General features: G+C 39.0%; 1 long non-coding RNA gene across 1 annotated transcript; it reads right to left on the minus strand.

The window, feature by feature from the left end:
• Positions 1-8,192: 8,192 nt before the first annotated feature.
• On the minus strand, positions 8,193-8,853 carry LOC110870858. Its single transcript, XR_002553305.2, has 2 exons — positions 8,695-8,853; positions 8,193-8,590 (listed from the first exon to the last, which is right to left on the minus strand). It is a non-coding gene; the product is annotated as an uncharacterized LOC110870858 (long non-coding RNA).
• Between the last annotated feature and the right edge of the window lie 1,069 nt (positions 8,854-9,922).

Below are 9,922 nucleotides of genomic sequence, written 5' to 3' on the forward strand. Positions count from 1 at the left end.
AAGTTCAAAACCGTATCCTGCAACTGCTTCGTGCATTGCCAGGAATCTGAGTGCTCTCCCAAACTGGATATCCACCCGGTGTGGATTTCAAAGTCGAATTTTTGTTGCTACTGAGAAATCTCTTGACAGCAACAAGATCATAAACCTCCGGTTCCGGCTGGTCTTCCACATTGCACCAGCGAAGGTCTTTGTCTTTCTCTTTCAGAAGTAGTGTGCGGTTGTTCAATCCATGCCAAGGAATCCGCACACCCGGTTGGTTTGTTCAACAAACACATTTTCTTTAATCACGCCGCGAAGAAATGTACATTGCACGTTCATTTTGTCGACTGTGAACTTCAGACGTGCTGCAGGTGCGTACATTTTGATTTGAATCTATCCTGAGGACCCGATCAAAGCCTTGAACAATCACATTTAATGAATGATTTTCATTTTGTCGAAGTTGCCAATCTCTTTCGACAGACAATTCTGTCTTCTTTTCTTTTTCTCTCCATCAAAGGCAACAATTTCTTCTGTCGCCGATTTTGTGCAAGGACGCTCCACTATCAACAATCTTACGACTATCGAAAGTTCCTCCTGGAATATCCTACACACTCACTCAGAGATTAGTTGGAGAGGGGGACCCAAGCCTTCATAGAGTTGGGTTGCCCCTGAGAATCAAGAAATGTAATTTCAATTTCCTGCTGATTTTCAAACACAGCACCTCCCCCTGAACTTTCACCCGTTTTAGGTTTCCAAGTTTGTTTTTGTTTACCAGATTGAGTTTTGTAAACAGATTTTGAAACTTCTGGTTTTAATGGTTGTGAAGAACTTGGTTCCCTTTTGACCGTTTTGGCTTCAGATTTTAAAGCCTTTTCAACAGCTTTGAAATTTTGACGTCGTTGTTTTGTTTCTTGTTCTTTAACAGTTCGTTTATCATGTTTTGGTGAAACAGGATGACGTTGTGGGTGAACCTTTTCAGGTGGGGCTCTTTCAACAAAATTTGGTTTGGGCGAGTTTGTGCAGTCTTTAATGATGTGCCCAAATTTCCCACATTTGAAACACGTTCTCCTTTCAACAAACTTAGGAGAATTTGATCGACTGGCAGATGTCAAACCTGTAGAACCTAAGGTACTTGCTCTTTCATCACACCCATTTGTATGTTGAGTGTAATTGTTTTGACTGTTACGTTTTAAAATCTTGACTTGTTGTACAAAATCGGTGTTTGATTTGTTTTCAAAAGTCTCAATTTTATCTGTACCCTTTGATGCTACAAATTTGACATTACTGTTTTTCTTCTGATAACGAGCTCCTTTTGTTTCAAATTTTGAATTAGAAACGTTAGGCCTTTGAGCTCGTTGAACTGGTTGTTTGCCCTTAGCAGCAATAGGTTGTTGTTTTGTCGGTGATTTTTGATTTCCGAATGGTTTCCTGATTTTAGCTTTTGGAATTGGATCACATTGTGTTACCACAACTCCGGGGATGGTATTTCCCAAAAATTTATTCGTGTTGTCTTCAAAAACTTTATCAATCAAAGATGGATTGACATTTTTAATTGGAAAATCATTGTCCGAATAAATTTTAGCATCACCGACCAAAGTATACAACACGTTATTGCTCTTAACAGCAAACATACATTCTTTGTCATCCTTGACATTCTTGATAGGATCTATCACTTGCTTGGCAACAGGTTGCACAGTAGGAGTAGGAGGATCACACAGAATATGATTCTCAATTGGAATTTCTACTCCTTTCGTCTCATCAAGTGATTCATCCTGGTCACTCACATCTGATTCATCATCTGAAGAATCATAGTCCTCAATGGTTGGAGGACTTTGATTTGAAGCACATGATGACTTTTCTTTGTTATCAGATGAGCCCTCTGATGAATTGTCCGGTTTGAACCCTAGGCCAGTAGTAACTTCCTCATAATCAAGAGGCACACTGGGTTCATAACGAGGCATATCCTCTTCATCGGGCATTTTGGTATAGTTGTGTCTCAAAGGAGGCGGACACGACTTATACCCAACGCCTTTCACATTACCTTTCAGTTTTTGAACGTCTATGATGTGATCGAGCACAAATCGGGAGTTAGAATAACTCTCCAACTTTTGCTTGATAGCATCATGCTCGCATTTGGTAATGGCTAACTCCTTTTTGGTTTCCTCAATAATGTTAATGTAATCGTTAATACTAACTTGTTTATGATAAACAACTTTGTTCAATTCGGAAACACTTTTCTTTAGGGTTTCAATTACAGCTTTAAATTCCTTTTCGTTTCTAACCAGAGCCATATTTGCCTCTTTGCACTTTGACAGTTCAATAACCAAACTCTGATTGTGACTATGAACTGTTTCAGATTCACGTTTCAATTCAGCACATTTAAGTTTCATATCAGCACAATCACTACATATGCTAGGAGTTTCAGATTTTACCTGACTTGTAGAAACTGTGACATTAGCCATAAAGGCAGTCTGAGAAAAGAAAGATCCATCTTCAGTGAGAATCTTCTCCATTTCTTTTGATGTAGCATCAGCTTTCTTGATCAAGTCAGATTTCTTGTTAGCATCATTCGACAAATTATCAGCTTCAGAATCCATTCCCTCCTTCACGTCCGATTCTGAACTGTAATCACTCACACCTGAACCATCTTCATCAATACTGCCACTATATCCTGAACTATCATCATTTCCTGAAGATTCACCATCATTGACATTCTTGACAATTTCAGCATAAAACGCAGTTCTTGTTTGATCACCGTTTCCCAACTGTATGGCCGGACCACAATCGACACTTGGATCGAATTGAGGTTGTGTTGTGGAAACTTGAGGTTGAGGTTGGGGTTTAGATTGCAAAAGATAAGCACTTTGATTGAACTGTGGAAACGGAGATGAGCTTGTATTTGATACAAACGTCGTTTGAAGCTTCGGTTGCTGAGCTGAACTGGAACTAGCTAACTGGTTAAAACCTGCAAGATACATTTCGGTGTTTTGAGTAGGTGCAATCCTTTTAGCTTTCTGAATTTCCTCTTCGTTCTTGTGCTCCAACTTCTAAATGAATTCATAGATATTAACATTGACAACATCTAGAACGCCCGTATGCTTTAAAAGCTCAATGAATGGACTCCACTTTGGAGGTAGAGCATCAGCAAACCGTGCTACCATTTCCTGTTGAGATGCAAGAACACCAAAATAATACATTTCACTCATCAAATGATAATAACGAGTAGTTATATCATTTAGGGTTTCATTCTCTAAGAAATGAAATGATTCGAATTTCTTCTTCAACAGATCATGACGTATCTTTCTAGTAGCTGCATTTCCTTCTCCTCTCGCTACCAAAAGATTCTGTATGTTTTGATTTTGATTCGACAATAAAGCCCATTGACTTGCACTTATTGACTGTTGTTGTCGAGGTATGGTATTCGCTAAATATTCGGCCATCGATGTCGGTTTTTGAACTGGTTGTGAGTCCGTACTCCAATCCCACGGACTTGTGCAACTCATGATTGGTGTATATTACACACTTGAAAACAAACTGTTAACTTAGTTTTGCAAAGCTTTTGTGAAAAAAAGACACAAGTTTCTCGACGACACTCTTTTTGATGAAACCGTGATATTTAGAAGCGCGATTCAAATCAACTCCGCGAATACCCGACCCCTAATAATCCAAGTTCTTAAATACAGCCCACAACAAAACTAATCTTGTACTCCTTGCCCAATTTGAACTTGTAACAAATTTAGTTGTTCCAAAAGAACTTTCAAGAGGCCCAAAATAAATTAGTTAAAGTCTTTCACTAGAGGCCCACTAATGAATTGTTAATGTCTTTCCCAAACACAAGAAAGTCTTTATACATTCACAGCCCCATTCCATTTGATGACATTTAATAAATCCCATTAGTCAACAACCCTAATATTATTCATCACCCACTAACTTTAATCCAAATAGAAAGACACAGCCGATAATCATCATCTAGCTCATCTTCCTCTGCGATTCAACATACAACCAACTGCTTCTTCTACACAACACCTTTTTCCTCTTCTTCGATACCCAGCAACAGCAACTTCTCTCTGTTAAAAATTAACAACAATCTCGACGAAACAATTGAAGTGTTGATGATCGACGAAACATAAATGAGTTTGATAAGCGACAAAACAGATCTGAGTTTGATAAGCGACGAAACAGAAATGAGGTTGAGTTCGACGAAACACTTGAAGTGTGATGACACTGAATGAAGTTTATAAACCGACGAAACTGATTTGATTGTTTTGTTCGACGAAACTCAGATGTAATGTTCTTGAATGACGAAACTGATTGGTTGTCTTGTTCGACGAAACTCAGAATTGTGATAAGTGTAGATCGACGAAACAGATTGTTTAATGATCGCCGACGAAACAGGTTGAGTTAAGTAGACGACGAAACAGATTTGAACCCGTGAGATCGACGAAACAAGATTGATGTTGATTTGGTCCGACGAAACCGATATGTGTTATTTGGCGACGAAAAAGGTTGATGTATTATGTTTGATGAAACAGAATTAAATATGATTTAAGAAAAGGTGCCGAAATATTTGACTGACCACTTTGATGTTGACTGACGACGAAACAAATAATTTTTAGGCGATGAAACACTGTTGCTTGTCTTGTTCGACGAAACAGAATTTAGTGGATAAGAATTTATGAGATATTTTCAGAGAAGCCTTATCTTGCTTCTGACACACGACACAATTTCAAATCTAGACCATACTGATCTTCACCGAACACACATGGAGTGAAATACTTTAATAATAATTAATTTTTTTTATTTAAATTTTGAAAATCAACAAACAACTCATACAGTAACCTTTCAAGAGATCAAAAAGTGGAAAACCTAAAGAACACTTTGAATATTAGTGAAGAACACGATGAAGATTTGAAGATTCCGGTGACTGATAAATTTTCGAACACAAGATTTGCTTAAAACTTTCACTAAAAACCCGGTTTTAACACGTAAACAATCAATTTAACAAGGTTTTTGATAAAACTTTTGAGCAAAACAAGCAAGATTTAACAGATTTTAGGAAATATTTCAGAAAAAATATAAACTTTCAAGAACACTTTTTCAGAAAATCATAAACAAACAGGTTCAAACTTGATAAAAACCCAAACTTGTTTGGTTTTAAACAAGGATTAGAGCCAAAGCTCTGATACCAATTGTAGGTCCCATTTTTCCGGTGGATCGATAACGAAAACCTATCCTTGTTTATCACAAACACGGTAACGGGTGCGGAATCCCCGTGACAGTGCAAACCAAACACAGTTAATAGGAACACGCGTAACCAAAAGATTCAATATCTATTGATTAGGGATGAGAACGATACAAACATATACAAACAATGTTTATAGACTCTCACTAAGTCTCACAGCTCTCGTCTCTCGTCCAAGTTTCACACAGAAACTATGAGAGCTATTTATACTAAAACAGACACAGACAATGACGAAACAGAAAAGAACTCGACGAAACAACTTTTGGGCCAAACATTGGGCCTGAAGAAACCCAACAGCCGATGAAACATGCTAAGCCCATTAAAAAGATGACGAAAAGTGTTTCGTCATTTGATTCACAAATCCATCAAATTCAACATAAGACAAAAATAGTGACATCATCATGACATCACTAAGGTGATGTCATGGTGATGTGTTGGCGGGAAAGGCCGCGGCTCTCCGTGCTTCGCGTGTTGAACTCTGGGGCGTACGACGGAGGAATTTCATGACGTCGGGCTTGAGCCGGACCTAACCGTGTCGAAACCAAGTCGTACCGAGCCGAGTCAAACCGAGCCGAGTCGCGTCCACACAAAGTGTATCAACATCGGGTAAATAAAGTCTAAGCCACGTTATGCCAAACTTATCTATAGTAAGGTGATACCTGAAGTAGGGTAGCATAATACCTTACTCTTGCGAAACTGTTATGTCTTTCCTTTTAACCATTAGGTTAGGTAATGCGCCGACGTGGTATTAGTCTTTCCTGGTATTAGTCTCTTTTGTGAAAGTACGAAAGTACCTTTAACTTGAGATGTAATGCTTTCAATGTGCATTTTTCACATGACATGTGTATAGATACATGCATATATTTATAATAAACTGATGTTTAGAAAGAGTGATGTGTACTTGTACCTTAGGGATAAATGGGATTACTTAGACCATATCTTATCTAGTTCTATTTGAATCAATTTTCTATTATCTTTCCCCCACTTTTTTATTATCTCTAGTGTGTCACAGGGTATAAAAGTATTTCAGTAGCTTTTGTGAGAAGTCACATACTTATGAAATAAAGTTATGCATACGTTATTGAGCTTCTACAATGGTCAAGACACAATATTACTCAAAAAATAAATCAATCCCAAGTTTCTTTGGGGGTAATATTGCATGAGTAAAATCTATTTTGATTTTCTACATGATTTTGGAATTTCCTTTTTTTATATGAGGAAAGCTAGACCTCACATGTCCATGGAAAATGAAGGGTACAAGCTCATGAAGTTTCCCCAAAAACAAAATTGCATAATCTTTTGCATCTGGATCTTGGATCTGTGTATACACTTTTTCTTTTTAGTGGACAACATACATTTATATCTTATACACAAGTATTTGCAATTTCAATTTTCATAAGAGAAACATGTTGCAGAACTTCGTTTATGTTTCTTTTCTTTTCTAATCGATAGGTGTTTTTAGTTTAGCAAGTAGACTATATGCTTGCTTGATATGTGTACGAACATATTTCAGTCATATTCAAGAGGATGAGATTAGAACCTGGTGATCGGAGTTGAGATGTAGATCTGGGAAGCATGTTGGGCACGCAAGAATCACAGATCTGACCGTTAGTATGAAGAGACCGAGACACGCTTGTACTCGGTCGCACGGATGGCGCCAATGTCGAATCCAAGATTGAAACGGCTTGGCGTTACAAACCTTAGACTCGACGAGATCCAGTTCAGATTCCTCACCTCGTCGTTGTGGTGACGGTTCCTCTTGCGGGTTAGCGAGTCTCGGGCTGCGTCCACATGAAAATCTCGTTAGAGGGCCCGGGGATTGCCCCGAAGGCATTCCGACGCTCAAGTTAGTATCATATCAACCCTAATAATATTACATGAATGTAAGCAAGTGTATGTTGTAAGAAAATAGAGAGTTAAGAGAAGAAGGAGCCCCAAATGAAGGGGAGAAAATAACCTGTTTCCTTTAGAAAAAAAGGAACTTTCTTTATATAACAAGATTCTTGGGCCATAACCCTAATGGGCTGGCCAAAGAATGGGCTTATCAGGACTAGGCCCACTAGAACCAACTAAACATATAAAGAAAGACCAAAATGGGCTCAGGCCCAGTCATCATTCAAATGGATTGAGTCCAGACAAGGAGCCCAGACGGGGGCCCTCATCGGCAGTCCCAAAAGAAATTACTCTAATCGGCCGAATGCTTTAAGCAAAGAGTCAGCCGAACGACTCGTGGAGACGAATATTAAATAAATTGGGTCGAGATCATTCAGGTCAGCATTCTAAGCCGAAGCTGAAGGCCCGGGTTGAGTCGGGTTAGTGACGCTGGTCAAGTCTAGGTCTGCTCCACATTCTAAAGTTGGCCAGGGCTAGCGGTACAGGTCGGGGATGGGGAGTTGGGTCTGAAGTGCGGGTTGAGTCAGTTTAGTGGTTCAAGGTAGGTTTGGGTCGGTGGTGCTGGTTAGGTTGACAATGCGAGTCAGGATGGTTGGTTCAGCGGGCTGCTATTGGATCGGGCCGGTGGCTCGGGTCGGTTCAGCGGGCCTAGGTCAATTCAGATCGTTGGTGCCGGTATGGTTGGTTTAGCAGCTGAGCTCAGTTTGGAGTTCGAATTGCTAGTGCTGGTCGGGTCGGTTCAGCGGGCAGATGTTTGTTTGGGTTGGGTCAGCAAGTCGGGTTGAAGTCGGTTAGCAAACCGGGCTCAGTTTTGGTCGAGTCAGCGATGAGGTCGGGGATACCGTAGTCGAGATAGGCAGTTTGATCACGTCAGGCAGCGATCGTCGTGGTTGAGCCGGGCAATGGGGTCAGAGTGGTGGCATGTGGTCGTGACGGAGGTGGCAGTGGCCGGGGTAGGGACGGTCCGCGACGAGATTGGTGTTCGGGTCGGGTCGACGGTAGAGCGAGTGGGGGTCGAGGTGATAGACACTGATTCGTTTTCCAACCAAACAATTCAAGAATGAAATTGAGATTCTAATTCCTACGTAAATTTCAATTTTAGTTCATAAACATTTCATGAATCATACACACATTTGGTTTATTGAAAGTGTGGAAATTTTTTTATTAAAAGAACAAAAAAACATAGCAGTCATCTAGAACCTTAATTTTCTTTTTCATATACGAATCGATTTGACGATCGCATAACTTTAGAATATAATAATCAACAAACGCCTCTTCACCACATACATTATCCTTCAAAACCGCTATCCTTTACTTTACGAGTTCTTGATGCTGGAGGACAATTATCACTAACACATTCACCATTGACACAACCACAATACCCACAATCTCCGCACCATGGTGTACAATGATAACCGTTATCACAAGGTCGTCGTAGACCGCTAGTTCCAACCGCCATTGTCCTGGACCTCATCCCTTCACACATAATTTGGAAACCCCAAATATTAGATTAAACATGATGGAAAGCTCTAAAGCGATAATAAGACGAGTTTAAGATAGAGTAGAAGTGTTTTAATTACCGGATAATAGGAGGAAAAAGATGATGAATAGAATCAAAGCTTGTTGTGTATTTTTCATCCTTGTTCTTCTATATTTTTCTCTCTTTAACATACATGATACGTGTGTGTATATATACACACAAACAAATTAATAATATCCCCTAATATGATGTATTAGATATTTTACATATTTAATGCGTGCATGATGAATAATTTTTTTTTGAGTTTTAAGAATGATACGTGTTTGCATTTGTGATGAATAATTTTCAGAGTTCTTAGAATGATACGTGTTTGCATTTATGACAGTCGCTGTGCTTCCCAATATAACTAGACGGATATAGATGCTATGTAAAGTACAATTAATACATTATTCCTTTTGCATTTTTATAGTAGATATTTTAAGAATAAATTATTATATCTTAATACCATATAATTTTAGACCTAGTCTATGTATTGTCCAATGCTGTGCCGCGCCACATTAGCCGGCTAGGGCGGTAAACATGGGCCGGGCGGTAAACATCGACGTCAATGGTGCTTTAGCCATTAGCTACAGAGTGTGGTATAAAGCTTCTAGGGGGCTTTATCACGTCATTTCAACGTCACCTCACTGCCACATCATACAGGAGGCTTTAAAGCCTCTTCCTTTGACTTGCATGCAATGTTTTAAAGCGCTCATCATCATTACCTAATTATTTTTTTTATTTAAATTTAAACATTATTTAATTTTGATATATTAATTTAGAACTCATAATTGAAATAAAAATAAAAATAAAGTGCCATAATTTAAATAAAAAAAATACAATGTCATAATTTAAATACAAAATACAATGTCACTAAAAAAATCACTTGTCGTCTTTGTCATCTTCTCCTTATTCACGATAAAACCATAGGTGCTTGGTCAGATCAGCTCAAAGGTTATGGTGTGTGTCCCTGTCACGTATCCTCGCTCGGATAACTTCTTTTTCAGCGTATGTGAGTAGTGGGTTCGTCGGTTGGTTACTTTCATCATAACTTTCTCCACAAAACGCTCTGCCCGAGTCCTCCAATATCATGTTATGCAAGATGATGCACGTATACATGACGTTTCACATTTTACTTTTTTCAACTATCCTCGACGGCTGGGCAATGATAGACCATCTCTTTTTAACACACCGAAAGCCCGCTCGATATCTTTTCTTGCTGACTCTTGTTTCTTCTTGTAATACATTCTTTTCTCGTCATCTGGACACGAAAGAGTTTTCACAAACGT

Source organism: Helianthus annuus, chromosome 8 (genome assembly GCF_002127325.2).
Source record: "Helianthus annuus cultivar XRQ/B chromosome 8, HanXRQr2.0-SUNRISE, whole genome shotgun sequence".
Classification (NCBI taxonomy): Eukaryota; Viridiplantae; Streptophyta; class Magnoliopsida; order Asterales; family Asteraceae; genus Helianthus; species Helianthus annuus.